The sequence below is a fragment of the Euprymna scolopes genome, chromosome 3 (assembly GCF_053919585.1).
Source record: "Euprymna scolopes isolate OS-2025 chromosome 3, ASM5391958v1, whole genome shotgun sequence".
NCBI classification, from domain to species: domain Eukaryota; kingdom Metazoa; phylum Mollusca; class Cephalopoda; order Sepiida; family Sepiolidae; genus Euprymna; species Euprymna scolopes.
Window position 1 is genome coordinate 124,239,895 of NC_136484.1, and position 23,109 is coordinate 124,263,003.

The 23,109-nt window shown below is 33.4% G+C and overlaps 1 protein-coding gene across 6 annotated transcripts in view; it reads left to right on the forward strand.

The window, feature by feature from the left end:
- Positions 1–23,109, forward strand: part of LOC145258318 (uncharacterized) — a 376,867-nt gene that overhangs the window by 137,663 nt on the left and 216,095 nt on the right. Inside the window, exon 1 of one of the 6 annotated variants that reach the window (XM_080116469.1) lies at positions 17,823–18,052. The exons of the other annotated variants lie outside the window; for them this stretch is intronic. The gene's annotated coding sequence lies outside the window, so the exon portion shown is untranslated. Of the gene's footprint in view, positions 1–17,822; positions 18,053–23,109 lie in introns of those variants that run through there. 6 annotated transcript variants of the gene reach the window in all.

Genomic DNA, 23,109 nt, shown 5'->3' on the forward strand with positions numbered 1-23,109 from the left:
TGATTAATATATACGAAACGTGCCTTACTCTAATCTTTCATTTATTTCTATATATAGTATGATACTTGGACAATATATACAATTAAGAGTACTCTCAATTGGCAATTTCTTGCAAGATGCCCTCATTTCAAGCGCATGTTTGCCGCAGCGATTGATGACATCTGAAGTGTGTACGACACGAAGTTACTCCTTGTGGATCATCTAGGGCTTGCTCAATCCTAAAGTTGACAGGCAATACTCTCCCTTATCAAAGAAGATGGTAATGCGTGCGATGATACACCTCTATGATACATCCAAAACCTAGCACAACCCCATTCCCGTTCACATCACGAAAACCTTATCACTTCAAAAAAATTAATAAATAAAGTTTGGATAACTTTTTATCTTTATATAATTTTTAATAGGTTTAATTTTTTATATTAAAAGTTTACATCTTATAAAAGTCAAATGTCAGAAAATCGCAAAAAATAAATAAAAAGGCGTGCAGAATTTACAAAACAATCAAAAGGTCATCAAAAATTAAATATCACTTATATTTTTTAATACTGCTTAAACGAGTTGATTATTTTAAAGAAATCCATTTTATTTAGTAATCTATATATTAATAGGATAACGTGTGTGTTATTTATTTTGTGTGTCATGCTTACATCCGGGTGACTGTTGTTTAATTGTTACTAGCCTTGGTATCCGGCGGTGCCTATGTGTTGGGGGGGGTGAGCAAAAAAAGAGTGGTAGTAGGCAGGCAGGCTTGAACCCGTACCGCGAAGGAGGAAAGCAACATGAAAAAAAGTGATCTTTGCTGTTGCACCCATCGCCAAACCGGCAGTGACGAAGGTTTAAATTAAAGCTAGTCAATCGAAAAGAAAGGATGACTTTCGAAAATATCGGCGAAAAAAAGCGACTCCTTCTTGTAGGAAAGTTTCCAGTTGAGGGTGAAGGAATTAATGTTTTATTTTTAGCCAATATTTCGATATTTGTTGTCCGAAGGATCGTGTTTCAAAATGATATGTCTTGTGAAAATCCGTCCCCTCTGTCGAAAGTTTTAAGCATACATACATACATACATACATACATGCATACATTTAAACAGACATGTGAGATTTATATTATAGACTAGCGGTGGTACCCGGCGTTTCCCGAGTGTGGTGAGGGGTGTTAGGGTAAATCAAAACAAAATGGAAAATAAAGAATAAGCCAACGAGCGTTTTTTTAAATCGGAAAAAACAGCGACCGTGATGCAAAATAAAGAATAAGCGAACGATGGTAAAAAAACTCGGAAAAATAAAAACAAAAAAAAAAACAGCCAACGTGATGGAAAAAAAGAAGGAAAAAACTGGCATAAATAACCATGTTTCAATATTAAAACTATAAAAATCGGAAAAAAAAATCTGTTATCTCGACTCGAACGTGTAATCTTAAGATAACAACGCTTTTCCTATATCGACTGGTGACTGCGTAGTCGCAATTAGGTCGTTTTTTATATTTAAACTAATTCAAGAAAGACCGTTTTGTGCATGCATGTTTGGCTAAATTGTCATGAAGGAACGATTTTTTGCTATCCCACCCCGTGAAAAAGTGGCCAGTTGAGAGTGAAGGAATTAATGTTTTTTGGACAATTTTTCGATATTTGTTGTCAGAAGGGCCGAGCTTAAAAATGATACAGATCTCGTGAACGTCTGTCGCCTGTATCGAAAGTTTTAGGCAGACATGCATACATACCTACATACATATATACATGCATGTATACATACATATATACATGCATGTATACATACATACATACATACATACATACATATATACATGTATGTATACATACATACATATATACATGCATGTATACATACATACATACATACATGCATGCATTAAAATAGATTTTTGCCCTTCATACTATAGAAGATGGTCTTCCATTTCGTGTAATGAATAATTTTACCAAGAATTCTTCATAAGTTTTGGTTTTGGTTTCGATTATAGCTGATGGTACTCGAGTAATCTAATTTTTTATAAATTATTTTATTAAGAATTATTCATAAGTTTTGTTTTCTGTTTCAATTATAGCTGAAGGAACTCAAGTTATGTATATCTACATATATTTTTTATAAGTTTGGATTTCAGTTTCGATTCAAAATCGTGCACCCAAGTCATATATATATATATATATATATATATATATATATATATATATATATTGTTTTGAAATCGCAACTTATAATATATAAAAATCGATAGAACATTAACTCTATAATAATATATTCCAAATCTGCAAGAATTAAACTATATTTAAGCGTACTTTACGACCGGGCTACGCCGAGCGTCCCTGCTAGCTTAGATAAATACTTTTGTAGTTTTAAGAAACTTGGCCTTCGGGACAAGATCAAAGTGTAGTATCTGTTCTTCAGATGCTGCACTTCTATTTTTTGTTCTCTTTCGGTGGAGGAGAAATCCTTCACGACTGAGACAATTTTTATGTTTGTACCTTTTCTCCACGTTAAAAAACGACCCTGGTGTCTAACTCTGTCCCGTGGGGAGGCATAGTAAATAGGTACAATAATATCAGAGCGTCTCCATTTACGCTGAACATCTACAGAATGTCAACATCAATATATTACATATGATTGCGTCCTCTGTGGAATTTCCACAGGTCCCGCTAATTTTAATGAAGAGATTAAATTTCGACAAAGAACCCAAGAAATTGCCGCTTATAGTAAAAGTTAAATGCTAAAATAATGTTTAGGTGATCCTATGCAGTGTAGATGTGGGTGTAAATATTGTTTTGGTAGGTTTGTCTTTTTATGCCACATTCTATTTTGGTCACGGTTGAATCTTTTGTTTGCTATTTACTTCTCACGAGGTAAAATTATTGTAAGTTCGGTTTTAATGAGTAATGGTCCAGCTCCCTAAAAAAAGGAACCTTAGACTCGGCACAAACATAACCTTTACAGTTCCGTCAGGTTTTCTTACTAGTTAGAGTGCATCAGGCGAAGATCTATATATCCACGCTAATCCTATTTCGGAGGAAATAATATATGGAAGTTTTGTCTTCTCGGTGATTCTGTCTAATTTCTGGATTCATCGCGTAATGAACCCGGTCGCCATTTTTAATTTATCTTCATAATATTTGAACATTGTCTTCAGAAAACTTGATCAATATGTGTAATATTCATAACATAAATTAATTTTATTCTGCAAACAAATGCAATATCTTCAGCTCCATTTCTTTGATTAGGTCCATGTTATACAGCACTAAAATTCAAACACTTATTTGTTCTTCCGTTGGAGAATTCTCGCATTTCTGGAAGTATCTTTCTCTTGCAGATTAGTTTACAGTTGATGAAATGCAAAAGGAAATTTTATCACTCGCTTAATTAGATGTTACAATGTTTTCTTATACTCTTTTATTTTATGTAGTTTGAGGGATCCGGGTCCGTTTCTCGCTATTTAGAGCGAGCGCTGAAAACATATTTCCCGTTCAGTCACAACTTCACTTTAACATTTCTATTTTTCTAGCTATTTAATTTTTTTATTTATTCAATTGTTGGCTTATTTGTCTTTTTAAATTTAAAACATTTATTCAATAATTAACAACAAAAATGTCATGTTTCAAAATCAATATGCAAGAAATGTATCGGATGTCTTGCTGGCTTGGCAGTTGTTTGTTTTTGTGCATTCCTGAACCTCACAATATCGTAATCGAATTCCATTTGATCTTTTTTTCTCTTCAAATATTCCTGGGATTCATATATTGCTCTTTCTGCTTCTTGTAAAATTGATTCTCTATCACCCTTAAGACCTTTTTTTACACATGATACTATTCTTTATCTCTACAAATTCATTATCAGACAATGTATGGGGTACTGCTGCCATATTTCGGCTGATGAGTCCCTGTTCTATTTATGCCTTCTTGATAAGGTGCAGAAACGTATATGTAATTTGATTGGTCCTACCCTCTCTCTCACATATGTGAAGTTGCTAGTCTTATTTTATAAATACTATTATGTATTCTGATCTGTTCCCTGCTTCCTTTGTTCCAGCTCGTTTGACTCATTGTTCTGGTGGTCTCCATCAACTCGCTGTTTTTTATACTTCATTGCAAAACAGCTTCCTATTCCAGTAACTTCTTTCCAAGAAATGCAAGCTCATGAAACTATCTTTCTGCTGTTTTCCTTCCACCTATAACGTTGGTCTTTGCGGTAATCAGATTTTGTTCTTGAAGCCATTTCCATTAAACAATCTCAACCTTGACCTTGTTTACTTTTTGTTACAATCAATATCCCCCCCCCCCCACACTAATATACTTTCGCTCGTCATGTACGCATACGAACTTTTCGATTATAACTTCTAGGCTTGCCACGAGGGGAGCGTCTCTTTACAGCTAACCCAGTGCTTAAAATAACCTTCAACAACTGATAATTTGGCTATTTTACTATTTGAAAAACGTGATACTGATGATTCTTTAGAATTTTAGGTGCCGCTCATTCTAATTTCACTATATTTAGCATTTTATGGCGTATCGGTCTCTTTTGAGTTATTGCCGAAACACAATCAAGGATTAACTTTATATGATTAGTATAACCTCCATATAGTAATTTATATTAATAAATCATTATATGGGGTTACAAGTTTATACTTATTCTAACGCTATTAATGCCTAATTAAACACAATTCGATGGGATTTGAACCCGTCATAGCCGAATCCATAGTACACGTTCGTATCAAAAGGGTAGAATGATAAGTTTGTCGCCCTAAAGAAAACAACACTACAGTTTTATTTTTAAACTTTTATTGAAAAAAATCAATCTAAGTAACTTGATTATGTAGTAGAGCTGTCATCTATTCAGTGTAGCCGTCTTCAGCCTCAATCACCGTCTCGATACGGGTCCAGAACTGAGAGCATGCTTTTTCTACAGGTGCTGGCGGGAGCTCAACGAATACTCGGCGGATGGCGGCGATCAACCTGGCTTTAGTGTTGTGGGAGGTCATGTTGATGATGTTCTCGACGTATGACCAAACGAAGTAGTCTACCGAGTTCAGGTCGGGGGAGGAGTGGGGCCAATGAGAGAAGTCGTAGCATTCCTTCTGAAGCCATGCCTGAGTCTCTTTAGACTTGTGGGCCGGCCTCGAGTCCTACTACCACACCCAGGGTCTGCCAGTGATCACCTGATTGCACCAGGGGATCACCACACTCTTCAGCACATCTAGGTACATTTTGGTGTTGACTTTCAAACCGACTTCGGAGATGTGGCCCATACTTGAAACCACACCATAACCGTAGCCGGAAACTTCGTTGAGCTGTGTCCCCCAAGCGTTGAACCATCCAACTGTGCATTTTGAAGGTGCAGGCAATGGCACTGCTGTTATAACTTTGACTGGTACAGAGCATGAATTGTACAGCGGCGCATCTCCGATCTCGCTCGTTGAACATTGTATCACTTTCAGACATGATAGAAGGTTCCTATCGCTCTTGGGATTTGTACACAATTGATCGACTAGTAGATAGTTTGCAATAATAAAAGAAAACCGATTTTAATCAAACGGCAATGGAAACATGTCGTATTTTCTATGACGACAGCTTTATCATTCCATTCAGTATTAGATTAATCGTATGCTTCATAGTGTATATCTGTGCGTATTGACTATGTATACATTTTGAAATGAAAATTCGGACCGTTTCTTTCACACTGGACCGGACTTATTTACACTAGAGTGAAGAATAAGATCCGTAAGTTATTGAATATTGCCCAATGCGTTGTTTTTGTGTATGAGATTGTACTTAATACGTGTTTAACAGGTCAGTTTCGTGAGAACGTGACAAAAATATATCTTACTATCCTGACAGCATAGAAAGAAATCAATTTAATCCCTTATTCTGGAAGTTGTAGAATTTTTTAGTGTTACTGATGACGGAACTTCCGGTTCGATTTTCTCGCATTGTGTGTGTTTTAAAATCTTGTTCATTAAATAAGCTTACTACAGCTATGGATTTTCTTACTTCAAATTGGTGGTTTGGGCTATTTGGATTATTTGGACTACTGTTCTCATATATGGTATCAGTTTCACAACATTTCGGTCGATGTAACCTTCGACCTTCTTTATGTGTATCTTGTCGAACTCGAGAATATTTTGGTCGAATTCGGGAATTTATACAGAATGTTGAATTTTCGACCGCAAGGACTCGTGGTGCAGTGGTTAAAGTACTTGGGGAAAAAAAATGAAAACAATTGTGAAATGTGATATACTCATGAAGGTTGAAGGTTCAATTCTCAGTGTGGGCGACTGAAAAATACAATTGTGAATTATTTATGACCTCTCTCCAGTCATGACTGACGGAACGAGAGTATGCATGAAGTAAACAAAATCTTGAGTTCGATAGCAATATTCCCGAGTTCGATATGATACACCCAAAAAAGGTCGGAGATTACATCGATCGAAACATTGTGAAAATAACACTGAAGATGAGAACAGTAGCCCGAAGAATATAAATAATACGAATAGTCAATCTTCATCTAAAAAAATCAGAAACGTAATATCAAATTGGTGTCAGATTACAGAAATTAGTAATCAATTACAGTATTGGGAGCCAGGCTAGGTACTATTTAAATGTTGTGCATGAACAGGTGTGGGTCTTAAAACACAGTATCCGTATTGATATACCTTTCTGTTGTGTTACTTATAATTTGGTTAACGGACGGAGTCTTTAGAATCTTACTTTTATTTTTACAAACGAATCACTACTTATCAAGGTCCAGAGGCCACTCGAGGATAAGGGTTAAAGAGCGTACAGTGGTTAAAAGGACAATATCATAGTAATCATTAGAAGTGTAAATTTAGTCAATTGGATTACTTTAGCGGAACGGCTCATCAAGAACTTGTTTACGTTGGACTTGAAGACAGCCATATTGTAGTCAGCTGGAAAGCAGGTAAACGGAAGAGAGTTCCACAGGTGTGCAGTTCTTAGAAAGAAGCTTTGTTCATGGAATCTACGTTTAGATTTAGGCACGGATAAAGAGTGATGGAAATTATTGATAGTGTTTACAGCCAAACGAGTGTTTCTCGTGAATGTTTGGCGAGGGGGGGGGCATAGATTGGAGCTAAGACAAGAACTTGCCATGAAAATAACGATAAAATAGAGACAGGCTCACAACGTCTCTTCTGTGAGAAAGACGTTGCAGGGAAGAGAAAAGGGCATTCCCCACAAGGCTACGAAGTCTATTCTGAACTCAAGGCAGGATAATATCTTCCTAGCAGCTCCTGCCCAGATGTAACAATAATACTCCATCCTTGGACTTACCTGGGTCTTATATAGGTAGAGAATTGCATCAACAGGTAGATAGAGTCAGAGACTTAAAAGTGAAATAGAACAGTATATTCTACGATTATTTTGACTCACAATTTTCCCTTCCTTAATGAAATAAAATTTGTCTTATGTGAGTGGTAAGACACAAATATAAATAATTTAATTTGATGAAAACGATATTGTATAAAGCAACAAATATAATTACTTATTATATACTAACAACTGAAAACGTATTATTTTGTAATTTGGACGTAATTAGTTGTACTTGCAGAGCGAAACGTCAATTGGATGTTGTTCTATAATTATCGAGAAAAAAAAAGAAATGGAGGGTAAAGAAAAGGTAAAGAACATCGGACGATCACGCATATTAAATTCTCCCCAGCCATTTCCTGTGGTCTACGTCATGAAACGTCATGGCGTCATTGACAGTGTTAGTTAATTTGACAACCCCTTCAAATTATATTTAACATGTGCAAGATACATAAATCTATTTTCCAATATACTGTTTTTGATTAATGAAGACAAAAATGGACAAAGAGCTACTCTTCTTTTTATAATAAAACGTTTGATTATTATTATTATTATGTGGATATACACTTTCATCTAACACTTAAATATACACGTAACGTTCTAATGTAGTCTATAAATAGCTGCTATTGAGTTAGTAATTTATAATTTAACAAGATTGTTCTGGCTTTGTTAAGTATTTTTGGCAGGTTGTTTTATTATCATCAGTCTTGTGATACACACCAATCAATAAAATGTATCGTTTACCTCTTGTTGTATTCCTAATACCAAGATCAAGAACTGTCACTACATATATGCATGATGGGGGGGGGGGGTTATCTCTAGAGCTGTTATACTTTTACTCGGCGAGCGTGTATAAATCCTTTATATATCCGTGCCTTCATCGTCGTTGTGAACCAAAGTTCTTTTTGTTTGCTGATAAGCTCACTTCGATATCGGTTGTTAATATAAAAGGTATATTCAAACAAAGACGAACAGTTAGAGAAATAGATTATTCTCATGTGTGTGTGAGAGAGAAAGAGAGAGAGAGAGAGAAAGAAAGAGAGAAAGAGGGAGAGAGAGAAAGAAAAAGAGAGAGAGAGAGAGAAAGAGAGATAGATAACCAGATAGTTCGTCTCGCAATGTTTTCTCTGCTTGAAGTCTCGCCAGCTAAGAAAAAGAGATTCGCTTGGAAATCACGTGGTTTCGCAACTTCCGTCTAGTATCACTCTCTGATACTTGACCTTTAAACATTTCAACTAAAATATGGTCCTCATTATGTAACAGGGGAGGGGGGGTGAAAAAGTTTTGAATCGTTGACCTAAATGCTAATAAAGGTCAGAGTGGCAATGCCTTAAAGTCAACCTAACAAAGCCAACAATTACAAAGCAAACATCGAGATTAATATTTACATTAACGCAATCATTTTGATTCGCTCTTCACTGCAACTCGGATTTTTCTTTTTACTTTGAGTACTACTTCGATTTTTATTGTTATCGATTCATCATCATCATCATCATCATCATCATCATCATCATCCTATTTCATTTTCTTCTTCTTCCCTGACTGCTGTTACACCTGTATGATTTTAGTTGATTTATATCTTTGACGCCATCTTGGCTGTTTGTTCGAGAACGTATATTTGCTTTAAGTAACAAATCTAAAACGTCTATAGCTTTTACTTGTCTTATCTTAGATCAACTACTGTTGACAATCATTTCACTATTCCTTCGATCAAGCGTTTTAGATGCGTCCACTAATCTGTATGAGGGGCTCCGTCTATCTGTAGGTTTGTCGCGCTAAAGTTTAAAATGGAATGTCTGTCCTGCTCTAGTTTGAAATAATTGATCCAAAGATCCGACAATCAGTATCATTCTCTCATCACTAACAAAATGCAAAAAAATTGGTTGAAATTCTTTCCTTTGTTTAAAACGCCTGCATTTAAGAATAATTGTACGTGTTTATAAATGTACGGGTGTCAGCTTTATTTTATTTATTTATTTTTATTTTTATTTATTATTTTTTTTTTTTTTTTTGTCCGGAGTTGTTATTTCTCTCAAAGACTAATATTTATGAAAATTTATATACCTTCCACGAGGGAATGATGTGATACAGGGATAGGAAAGTGAGATTGAAGAACCAGCACTTCAGAGAAAGGGCATTCTGGCCTGCAAAAATGCCTGGACAGCCTCATCCGCATTCCCCGGTAAAGGCGATTCAAGAGAGGGCAAGGAAATGAACTCTTCTCAAAAGGAAAAGGTAAAGCATGAGCAGGTAAACCTCCTAGAATTGCACAGCGCTAGCAACATACAGCAGTCAATAGGAAAACAGTCATTGGAGTAATGACATAAATTCTATTGAATTTGGTGCCGATTTTGATCCCTCTCCCTCCAGGGCCATGCGAAAAAAAACAATACTATACAATATATTTCAAATCTTACATGGACAAACAACAACACCACTCCAAACGGTTATAAGCGGTATAATTATAAGCATATACACTTATTCTTAATGTAAGCGTGTTAAACCAATGAAAATAATTCAACGGATTTGAGATTTTCTGCATTTATATAGTGACTGCGGAAGGACAAAGCATTATGAAATCGATCACTTGCTAAAAATAGAAAAAACAATTATTCGCATTTCTAATTGGGTCCTCCAAAAATGCCGGATAGAGTTTAAAAATTTAATAAAAAATATCAGTGAGTTTCAATTTTCTTGATTATTTTTATTTTTTATTTATATTTTTCTCAAAAACAATACTTATATCTATATATCTATCCATTTATCTATCTTATAACTTTATAAAAGTGCTAGCCTGGCGTTGCCCGGGTGTTTGGAGGTGTGTGTTGAACCAAAAAAAAGTGATAGTAGGCAAGCAGGCTAGAACCCGTGGCACGAAGTCGGAAGAGAGAGTGAAAAAAAAGATGACGTTTTACCGCTACTCCATGACGCGACCGGAAGTTCGGAACGTTGAAATTAAGTAAAGTCATTCCAAATGATAGTATGACTTTCAAAAATGGCGACGCAGAAAAAACGAAAAAAAACAAACGATCCTCCCTGTAGAAAACTGCCCAGTTTTTCGAGATTTGTCGTCCGAAGGGTCAAGCTTCATAACGATACCGATCTCGTGAAAATCTGTCGCCTCTGTCGAAAGTTTTAGGTAGACATACATACATACGTACATACATACATACATACATACATACATGATCATTGCTGCATCTTTCCAGATGATCGCTGTCACATTGAGTTCTCCCAATCTCGTCATCCATGACCTCTCAGATGACTCTGCACTCCCGCCGCAGATTTGCACATCTTGAAGCAGATATTACATACAAATTGAACAATTTCCACTGAGTTGACTTCCTCTGGAGATTGAAGGGTATTCCTATGAACAATCACATGTCTTCTCAAACCAGCAGTAAACTTGCAAACTTTGCTGCATATTAAACAGATCGTTTGGTTCGGACTAATAGGTGCAAAGTTGACCTGAACAGAAGTTTTGTGCGACTTACATACATACATACATACATACATACATACATTTAAACAGATAGGTGAGATTTATATTATAGAAGATGGCGCCATCTAACATATGTGACGTCAACCCTTTGTGACGTCATAAAATATTCCACGGTGTGGCGTCGTAAAATATTTTCTCGATGTCTTAAACATCTGTGATGTCATCTCTTTCTTGTGGTGCTATAAACGGTTATCATTTACCTGATATATTCTGATATTAATAATGATACCGATATTAATAGTGACGTCAGTGACATTTAAATACCGTCAGAAATTAATGCTAAAAAACAATAGAAACAATAAAGTAAACATATTTAATTCAATATCATGCACAAAGGGATGAATAAAAAAAAATCAATGTAATTATATTTTTGAATATTTTTTTTTTACGTTTAACAAGACAAAGAAATATTAAACAGAAATGTAAATTTATTACAAATGAAAGAAATATGAAAGGCGAAAAGTCCAACGCGAATGACAATTCAGGAAAGTTAGAATTAATGTTTTTTTCGAAACCAAATAAGCAAATATCCTAATCAGTAGCCAAAACGTACTTTGAATAATCTTTAAAACCCGTTCTCTGTATTTACTAAATTGGGCACCACTTATCAAGGCCAAAAACTGCTTTAGTATACACCAGACACATAGCCGAAGAAATGAATTATGGTTGGGATACGTCTTTTTAGTTTCGCCTTGTTAGGATATTTTCCTATTTCACCTTGTTGGGATTCGTCTTGTTGGGATTAAATCGAATTAATTCGTGTAAGACGAGCTTTTCTGCACTCTGTCTATCTACATCAATCGTAAAACACTATGTGTTTCTCTTTGTTGATTTCTTTTACAAAGGTAACTTAACCAACAATTCTATAGAACACAAAGCTCAAATAACGATTATATTTCCTATTGATCTTCCATACCCAATGTAACCGGAAGTGATTTCGTTCAATATCCGCAATGCACAATACACAGAAATATCATTCACAATCGTATGTTTCCTTCATTTATATTTTTTTCTTCGTTTAACCGCGTAGCTGTTGCGATATATATATATATATATATATATATATATATATATATATATATATATATATATATATATATATATATATATATATTAGCAAAAGTACCCGTCGTTGACTGGGTTCAAAAAACAGCCTACAGAAAATGGACTCTGATTTATGAAAGTATGATAGGTTATGAAAAGGAAGCGTTGTAAAGAGATAGCTTCGAATTTGGGGGTACCAAAACCAAAGCAAAATATGATGAAAGTAAAAATAAAATAGATAAACCCCATAATTTATTATACCATAACTGTTCACACTGAAACACTTATCATATTCTGTGGATCTATATTAAAAAAACCTTGTTAAACTTTGTGACATATTTCTATTCTATGGAGTTCAGGCGCAAACGAATACCTCATAATTTTGTTATACCATATTTCTTCAAACTGAAACATAATTATCAAAGTATACTTACGCAGAGAGATATGAAAAGTCTTTATTAAAGTTTGTGCCTATTTCCATTCTATGGAGGCCAGGAGCGAACGCAGATCCCACAATTTTATTATACATCCCTATTTAAAAAAACACACTTATCAAAGTATTCTTATTTACATCTATATCAAAAACACTTGTAAACGTTTTTTTTTTTAATTTTTAAATTTTATATTTCCATACTTTGTGGACCAGGCGCGAACGCAGACCCCACAATTTTAATGAACCACCGTTCTGCCAGATCAAACATACCCATTCCTGTGTCTCGATACATCTTCTATCATTATATGTAATCAGTTTTTTAAAATAGTCAACCATATAGGAGCCTATTCGTGACCACACACACACACACACACACACACACACACACATTCAGCTTTATATATATATATATATATATATATATATATATATATATATATATATATATATAACTACTTAATTTACTCACATAAAATTAATATACGAAAGCATGAATTTATACGTAAACTTTAAGTATTTACTTCAAAAGTGCTCAATATGTAGGTAGAGCTAGTTAGTTATAAAATATATATGACGATTAAGCTACAGTGTAGCTTAATTGCCATATATATTTTATAACTAACTAACTAACTAACTATATATATATATATATATATATATATATATATATATATATATACTAGCAGGGCCCGTTAATCGGCGTTGCCCGGTGAAAGCATACCCCTCCCCCTCGTAAAAAGTACGGCTGTTGTTTGAATTGCCCAAGACCAACCCTCAAACCTTAACCTTCTCATGTCAAGAATGTCTTTTGGAATAGACACTCCCAACACCCTCATGATAAGAATGGCTTTGGAATGGACACTCCAACCTAACCCTATTAAGAACGGTTTTCAGAATAGACACCCCATTTTGTGGGGGGGCGGATTGTCAAAATACCTGCACCAAATATAATCTTGATAACCCTTTTTATGATCACCACGCGCAAATACTATGAAGCAACCTTTTGATTTTGGGTGTGCAGTGTCGGTCGGAAAAAATGTAAATGTTGGGTACTTATGTATGTTTTGTTACCGTGCTGAAACAATAATGTTATTATTTTGAAAGCCATTCTGGGCATGTTAGAGGAGGGTGTTTTGTAAGTAATCTTGGCTTGCACCTTAGATTTTAATAATCACATGATTACATGTTTAGTAACAACGTTACTAAATTTTACCTGTATAAAGTTTGTGAAGCATTTAGAAGATAGACAAATTGTTCATGTGTGAATGTAGAAGAAACTTATGTTATGATATCAAACGAGATATCCGTGTTGACCTTTAAGAGCCCTTTTGAGTTATAGAGTGTGCGTTGACCCAGAAGAAAAAACAGTAAAAAAAGAAAGAAAAAGAAACGTCGATGACTACATTGCCCGAAAACTTCTATTAAATATTAGTCTTTTTATAACGCAAATAGGTCACAAATACGTATGCAAGCCAAAATTTTTTTAGTTTTTTAATAACTTTGGCAACTGTAGTTTCTATGAAATAACTTTGTGCTTAATCACCTTGATTCAACCCAACGGTATTTTTTACAAAAATAGTAAAAAAAATAAAAATAAAAAAAAAAGTTATATTGCTTAATATTCGAAAAACTACCTAATCACGTACAATGATAATGCGATATTTTTTTATGTAAACGCAAATAATTCACAAATGGTTCTTGTGACTCTTTTACCTCCCAATTTTTCGTCTGCTAAAATTTTAATCATGTGATTACAGTGTAGCGACAATAAAATAAACTATTGATTCAAGTGCCGCTTGTTATGGATTTAGCTGAATCCGATATTAAAAATCACTTTTTGGTACTTATACACTTATGTTACCGGGTTGGCGGGTATTTTCTGTACTTTCACCTAACAATTTAATAAACAAAAAATATATTGTATAACTTGAATTTATATATATATATATATATATATATATATATATATATATATATATATATATATATATATATATATATATATATATATATATATATATATATATATAAAATGAATATTACAATTGAATTTACCAAAATGATCCAAGATGGTAAAATTAAAGTAAATTATAAATATTAAAGAATTAATATTTATAAACATATCTCAGCCAGATATAAAAGCTCAATAATATCAAATAGGAAATAGAGCTTATAATATGAGCAAACAGTTAATGAAATATGTTAAAAAACACTTTGAAATGAGTTAAAAACATATTTAATCTGAAAAGGAAACACTAGATAAATGGATAGTCCTTAATCCGCGGAGTTTCGAAGAAATACTCTCCTTCTCATCAGAGGGTAGGAATTAGCAAAATGCACGATCGGATTTTGCATGCAGAAGTATTTGATGAAACAACAAGTAAGTCAAAGATCTTACTTGAAAACAAAATAAGTTAAGCAGAGGAAATATGGTAAAGAAAAAGGTGATTACACATTAATGGATAGTCTGGTGGAAGATAAAAAAAATCCAGTGACGGTAAAATCCAAATGTAAAACTTCAAGAAAGTTAAAAGAATTTCCATTTGTACAAGTAAAATCCAAAGAAATCCCGTAATTGGAAGAAGATGGTCCATAATAATCCAAAGGCAGAAATCCATGGAATAATTCACAAAAAAGTGTGTACAAGGAAAAAATAATATTAATAAAAGAAAAATAAGATGTGCTTTTCACTCTACTTCCGAGGCATAACTATAAATAAAAAAATCTGGGAAGAGAAAGGAGAAAAATATATATATATATAATCATTTTATTATATATATATATATATATATATATATATATATATATATATATATATATATATATATATATATATATATATATTCATAATAATAAAATTTGTAATTATAAAAAAAATAACATCTTATTTTCAGTTGCGTGCACTTATGTTACCGGACTGGCGTGTATATTGTAACTATTGTCTACTTTCACCTAACAAATTAATAAACGAAAAGATATTGTAAAAACTTGAATTTACCTTGAAAATACTACGTAAAAAAATAGCACTGTAACATAAGCGCTAAGCACCACTTTATATAAATACTTCTTTCCCAAAGGACCGTTTGAATTAGTTCATAATGATTTAAATTTAAAATGTTGAATAAATTCACAATGATTTAAATTTAAAGCGGCACTTGAATGAATGGTTTGTTTTATTGTCGCTACACCGTAACCACGTGATTATAATTTTAGCAGACGAAAATTGGGAGACAAAAGTGTCACGAGAACCCGCAACAGGATTTTCTAGAAACGTGTCCGAAATATCGTAGGTAAATGAAATTTTTTTTTTCGTAAATAATTTCACAACTACATTTAAAAAAAATAATAATAATAATTTTGTATCAGCATACTATTTTCCCATTTTAAATTATGAAAAGTTCGGTGTATAAGATTTAAAATAAAAAATGTATAATGTTTAAAAATATGTAAACGTTTTTGCGCATTGTATTAAAGCAGCGAAAAAAAAGCGTGTAATGTTTTTCCAAAAGTGAGGGAGAAAAGAAAGGGAAATTATTACGGGGTTAGAAAGAGAAGCTGAAAGAGAAAAATAACCCTGTCTATCCCCGTAATATTTTTCCTTTCTTTTCTTCCTTTCTTATCAAACAACTCCCTTTCTTCTTTTTAATTCATTTACCTTTAATTTTTTTTTGCTTCCTAGTCCTTAATCTTTACTATAATTTCTTACTACATATAACTTATATTTTCTCCCTCGCCTCTCTTACTCTCTTTTCCTTTTCTTTCCTTTCACTCCTCCCCTACCCTCTCTATCCAGCATTTTATATCTTGCTTTTTTATGCTTATTTGTAATTTTTAAGTAATCCTTTCTATTGACTTAAATTATCTGATGAGATCGGCAGGACAATATTATTGTCCTGCCGATTGAAACAACTTGTAATTATTTAAGAAAAAAAAAATTGTTTTTAGTTTTCAACAAAAATTGTTTTAGTTTTCAACCCCAAGGATGAAATAATAAAAACGTATGTGTGTGTGTATGTATGTATATATATATGTGTGTGTGTGTGTGTGTGTGTGTGTGTGTGTGTGTGTGTGTGTGTGTGTGTGTGTGTGTGTGTGTGATTAAAGGCAGGACAAAGTTATATATTTGTTTACATCGATTTATTTGCTGCTGTAATGAGAAAAAACATCAATGGGGGTTATATCCCTTTTATATATTTCGTAGCCTAGTTCTTATCAAAACAAGGACTAAAGGTCTATGTTGTAAACAGTTTGCGACAACATCTAGCTATATATATATATATATATATATATATATATATATATATATATATATATATATATATATATATATATATATATATGTATATATATATCCGCAAAACCGCTGATCTTGATGAAGGGGAGACTAAAACTTGCTGCGATGGTTTCAAATGATCTGAAATAAAAGCAATGGGAGACTTGATTCCAAATATTTCTCATATGTTATATCTCCACTCTTTTTGAAATAAGGTACGATTATGAACATCTCCAGTAACAAATAATTCTTATACACTGTGAAATTTACTTTATGTATGAAAACCAAACGGGGGATATAGCATATGAGAAATATTTGGAATCAAGTTTCCTCTTTCTGTTATTTCAGATCATTTGAAACCATAGCAGCTAGTTTAATCTCCTCTCCATCTAGACCAGGGGTTTTGGGAAAATATCAGATATTTTGTAATTCATATGCAAAACTAGGAAAACAAATGACTATGATTGAAATATTAGTAAAAGTGCAGTATCTTTCCACCCACAAAAAATTCTTTAAAATTACCACTGTTATTGGTTTCCGAAAGTGCTGAAAATTAAAATAACAGTTAAAATCCCAGGAAACGATAAGTTTCTAAAATATGGAAAAATTATAGTTCTTAAATATGAGGGCTACTTTTCTATATTAACTTAACGTAAAATGGACACTCACTTTATAAGCATTTTTATTGGGAGGGGGGGTCTGGTGTTTATTTGGTAATTGTGGCTTGGTAAAACAACTAAATATCAACTTTAAACAACTTGTTTTCGATAGGTTTTCGAGTGTGCTGAAAACGGATATTACATTTAAATTGTCCGCAAATAAGTATTTTTTCAAGTATTAAGCGATGCAATTCTTCATGTTATAAGTGGTGGCCATTGTTGTATGTATAATATTTATGTTATATAAGATCAGAACAACATCGGTACTATCGGTTTCAAATCCAAACAAAGTGGACCATGTCTGGTCGCCTTTGTGAGACACTCTTAAGCCTCTGTTTATATATATATATATATATATATATATATATATATATATATATATATATATATATATATATATATGAAACGTCCAGCCAGAACCATTTTGAATCATTCAACTAGTTAGTAACGCTTCCGAGTTGTAATTTGGCTGTGTTACTGACACTCCCGCCATATGCATAAAAAAAATCCGTAATGGGATAGTCAGACATGTGAACGGCGTTATTGTCATCCTTACACCACCCGACTTAACGCCTACCTTTATCGTCAGTTCATAATTGCAGTTTGGTTAAACGCGATCACTTAAGGCAGATGTGGAAATGCATATAAACACATAGCGGGTTATTAAAAGAAAACAAAAGACACAGAAACCAGGATCGAATGGCTCTTTTTTTTTATTATGTCCGAAGAATCTGATAATGATATTTTACAGGATCGTTTTCAAATATTCAACGATGTATGTACATATAACGAAATACAAATATAACTAATCCAAGTAAGTAATCATTGTTTGTTTATACATTTGCAATATATTGTTTTTTCACTACCGGGACCCACGGAAATTCCACTGTTGTATCATTCATCTCTTGTATATTGCCATATTGCCACTGTGTTTAAAAATATTTCCATTCGAACGGAGACACCGCGATATTATTTTATCATATTTGGACAGAAAAGATAGAGTTTGACTTTCGACGCAATAGCGACAGCAGACACACACACACACACACACACACACACACACACACACACACATATATATATATATATATATATATATATATATATATATATAGAGAGAGAGAGAGAGAGAGAGAGAGAGAGAGAGAGAGAGAGAGAGATAGATAGATAGATAGATAGATAGATAGATAAACACTAAAAACGGTAGTTGTGCATCTCTGTTAACGTGCTGAAATAATAACGTTATTTAGAAACCCATTATTAACATGGGGAGGGAAAAGCGCTTTGTAACTATTCTGCACTTTTACCTAAAAATTTAATAAACGAACATATAAAAATTTTATTTAATTTACGTGGTAACATATATGCATAAGCACCATAAAAACTTATCCAGGTAGGAAGAAGAGTAACTTATGTTGCCTTTGGTAGCATTTATTTGTCATATATTTGTTTGTTTACCACTTTTTCAGTTATTTGTCTATAATAATAATTGCTCGAAAATTCTTTATACTGTTTTATATTTTTCTAGGGAGTACAAAGATATGCTATCCTTTGGAGTCCCGAGGATTTTCAAAATGTCGTAAATAAAAAAAAATAATGATAGGAAAAATTATTGAGGGCATTTTTAAAACTTTATTGGGTGGGGTGGGGACTGAAAGACTGTACGGATCAAAAGAGAGGATACTAAATAACACAGTCAACCGAATACCACGTGACCTAACTTTTCTCAAAGTGAAAACGAGTCTCGAATTTCAGACCCCATTGCGCTATTTGCATCAATATTTATGTATAGTAATCTGAAAAAAAAGTCTGACTCAATTACCATGGCGGTTTCTCTCTTTTGAAACACTGATTTTTTAAACCTTATTTCTTTTTGACAAAAGGATATTATCCCGAAATATCAAAGACACCAATCATCACCGGTCTCAAAAAGCAGTAAGTTCTCATTTACTGATTGTATATGTGATGATGTTATATCCGACTTAAAAAAATAAATAGACGTATGGTATTTCACTATTCTACAAGATTTCTGCCTGTTTCTCTATTTTTGTTCATATTCCACATCACTTCTCATATCGGTAACCTACATTGCTATAACTTTCTGATACACTTATATTTTATTTACCAGTAATGCTCTAAGCAAACTACCTTTCCCTTTTAGTATAAATCAAATTTTATGGTTGTCATATTCACCAATTCATTTTCAGATCATTTTTAAAGTTTTGAATACGGAAACATTGCTTTTAATTTTCTTGCACAAAAAGATTTTCACTTTTATAAAAATATGGTATACTCCCTCTCTAATTAAGAATGGCTTTCTAAAAATCTGCAGCTTACTTGCCTTGCTGAAATAATAACGTTATTATTTATAAAGCCATCCTTAACATGAAGAGGGATGTCTTTGTTAACTAATCTGTACTTTCGCCTAACAATTTAATAAATAAATAAATAAATAAACTTGTGAAATTGAAACTTTCGCGGGAAGTTATATTACTGATGAAGTTTGATATCAGAGACAGAATCTGATCAAACACTGTTTGCTGCTAATTTTGAATTGAATACTCGATTTGTTTGCAATTATTTATGAAATTATCAGTATATATATATATATATATATATATATATATATATATATATATATATATATATATATATATATATATATATATATATAAATTAGCAGCAAACAGTGTTTGATCAGATTCTGTCCCTGATATCAAACTTCATCAGTAATATAACTTCCCGCGAAAGTTTCAATTTCACAAGTTTATTTATTTATATATATATATATGTATATATGTATATATATATTTGTTTATATATGTATATATATATATATATATATATATATATATATATATATATTAAACAATTTAAATTGTGACAACCAATTAATTAAAACATTGAAATGTTCCTTTTATTTACTTAAACAATATTTCACTAACATCACAAAACGCTTCCTAGATTTCAAGGAGACTACAATAGCGCCAACATGCAAATGTTTCCAATATCATTTTGTGATATTTAAAGTACCCCACCTCTAAAAACGACACCTTGGTTGCCATTTGAGAATGCTAAGCGCTGTATGTACTGTGGTGAGACGTAGGAATTTCTCAGGTTAGCATCTGATGGCGCGTTTAATCCACTTGGAGTGATGCACGCTGTCTTCGTTAAAACACGCATCTAGGAGAAGGAAAACTCTGTTGTAAAAACTTGTCTACTGTCTGCTCTGTCTTGTTGCAGTCATTGTACTGACTGAGATTAGCAGTTGTACTAAAAGGTGTGGATGGTTCTACACAAAGCCTTCACCAATATAAACTAATCATGAGTGGATTTCGTAACAACTTAGTTGCTGTGGCGAAACCTCATAAGTTGAAATCAACTGGAGTACTCCCTCGGCAGCCGCCAATAGCGTAATGGTTAGGAGCCTTGACTGTCGTACAGACGGTCGGGTTTCAATCCTGGGTAGTTGCCTGTCTAGCCGCACTGATAAGCTGTGAAACAGCGAAACACTACTCTATGTGGATGACTATATATATATATATATATATATATATATATATATATATACTAGCAGTTCAGCTCGGCTTTGCTCGGCCCCTATGTACTGTTCATAACTTTATGTGCATATGTATATTAAAAAGTTTGGCACATGTCCAGGTAACTTACATCTAAAGTTTCAGGTGGTTATACCCAAAATCGGCGGAGGAGTTTGATAGTGCTTTCAAAGGTAAATTCGTTGCAATTTGACTCCTTGACAGCAAAATTTCTGGTCGAAAACCGATTAAAATGATTTTCCCAAATCTCAATACCCCTTATGTCAAATCTCGAGCCTGTAGACTGAAAATTGATACAGTAGTTTGGTAGGGAAATGTACACACACACACACACACAGACACACACAGACAATTTCTCTTTTATAGATATATAGATATAGGGTGGCTAAGAAGTCGCTGAGAGTTTTACTTGAATAGATTTTTTTTTTCATGATATTTTAATGTAATTTTAGCATAATATGACGAAGACAATGGCGACTTGTTTATAAAAGAACAAAAAACGAAAAGGAATGTACTCATGAAAAATAGCATTTTAAAATGGTTTTTAATTAGTAGCTTCACAAATTCGTGCTCTTTCCAAAACGTTGTCTATGACGGATAGCAGAATCACTCGATTACAATTTAATTTCATGATTTCATTCCTGAATTATCCTTCAATTCCTGTAGTTTCAGGTTTGTTGATATAAATGTTTTCTTTGTTAGCGAGACATGTTGAAAAGTCTGATTGTTGATAATGAATGATAGCTTGTTTTTTTTATTATTAGTCTTTGAAAATTTTTAAACCTGCATTTTAAAAAATGGAATAAAATCCGATTTATACTGAAATTGAACTTTATTCAATACTAGCCTAGGTGCTCAGCGTTGCCCGGGTGTTTGGAGGTGTGTGTTGAACAAAAAAAAACGTGGTAGTAGGCAGGCAGGCTCGAACCCGTACCACGAACGAGGAAAAGAACGTGAAAACTTTAAAAAAAAAAAAAAAACGTCTTTGCCGTTGCGTCCAACGCCAAACCGGAAGTGATGAAGGTTTAAATTAAGGCTAGTCAATCGAAAAGAGGGGATGACTTCCAAAAATATCGGCGAAAATCGCGACCCCTCCTTGTAGAAAAGTGCCCAGTTGAGGGTTAGGGAATTAAGTTTTATAGTTAATTTTCCGATATTTGTCGTCGGAAGGGTCGAGCTTCAAAACAATATCGCTCATGAAAATCCGTCGCCTCTGTCGAAAGTTTCAGACATACATAATACATACATACAGACATTTAAACAGACAGATGATATTTATATTATAGAAGATTATTATTTAATCAAGAATGAAATTAAAAAATGATAGTTAAGTACCCCGATAATGGTGTATGATGTGATGCTAGTCTCGTAGTTACTGGCGCGTGATATAAAATGAGCTGTGCCGAGTTTATAGTCCATCTAATATTGTTGGGAAAGAAATGAAATTGGATCATCCCTCAGCTTTGAGTAAACTGGATTGGATGGGTATATCTTTGAAATGTAGCAAGCTAACAATTAAACAAGCCGTCTCCTTAATCAATCCAATTTACCAAATTTTCACTACTAACGATTAATACGATATTGTCCCACTGACTACCGTACACTCATTAACCCTTATCCTCGAATGGCTTCCGGGCCCTGGTAAGTGGTCACACCTATGTGAAAAAAAAAAGAAAAAGCTGATAAGTTACAAAAATGAATACAAACTTGAATGGAAGAGACAAAAAATGATTAACGAACAACGCATAATCACCTATGGCCCCTACTGATTGCGGTGTAATGCTGGTTTTGTGCAGTTCTAGGAGGGCCACCCTCCCAGGCATTGCTTTCTCTCTTTGGTTCGTTTACTGCTAATCACTTGAGGCTCCCTTATCGGAGAATGCCGACGGCGCTGCCCAGGCACATTTTGCAAATCAGAGTGCCATTTCTCGGGGGTGTGACTTCTTCAATCTCACTTTCCGACCCTTGTGTCATACTTCTTGCAGAGGGAAAGAACTAACTTTTTATTAGCTTACCGGCTCGCTATCGTTTCGCAAAATTCGCGACGTCTAATACTAGGAACATTAATTTAAAATGATAAGCATTTCATCGATAACTTTCGGTTAAATACGATATATAAAATATATCTCCTTTATTCATATGGATGGATAAACTTAGCAGTTTTGATGCAGATTATTTTTCTTTTAAAGTCTGACCGTAAAGGAAGGAAAAGAGAGAAGAAATCGATTTGCCTTTTCGCAAATTTTAAAATTAAAATTTATTTTAAAAATCGAGCGCAACTTGTTGAAAATCACGTGGGTGCGTCTCAAGAAAA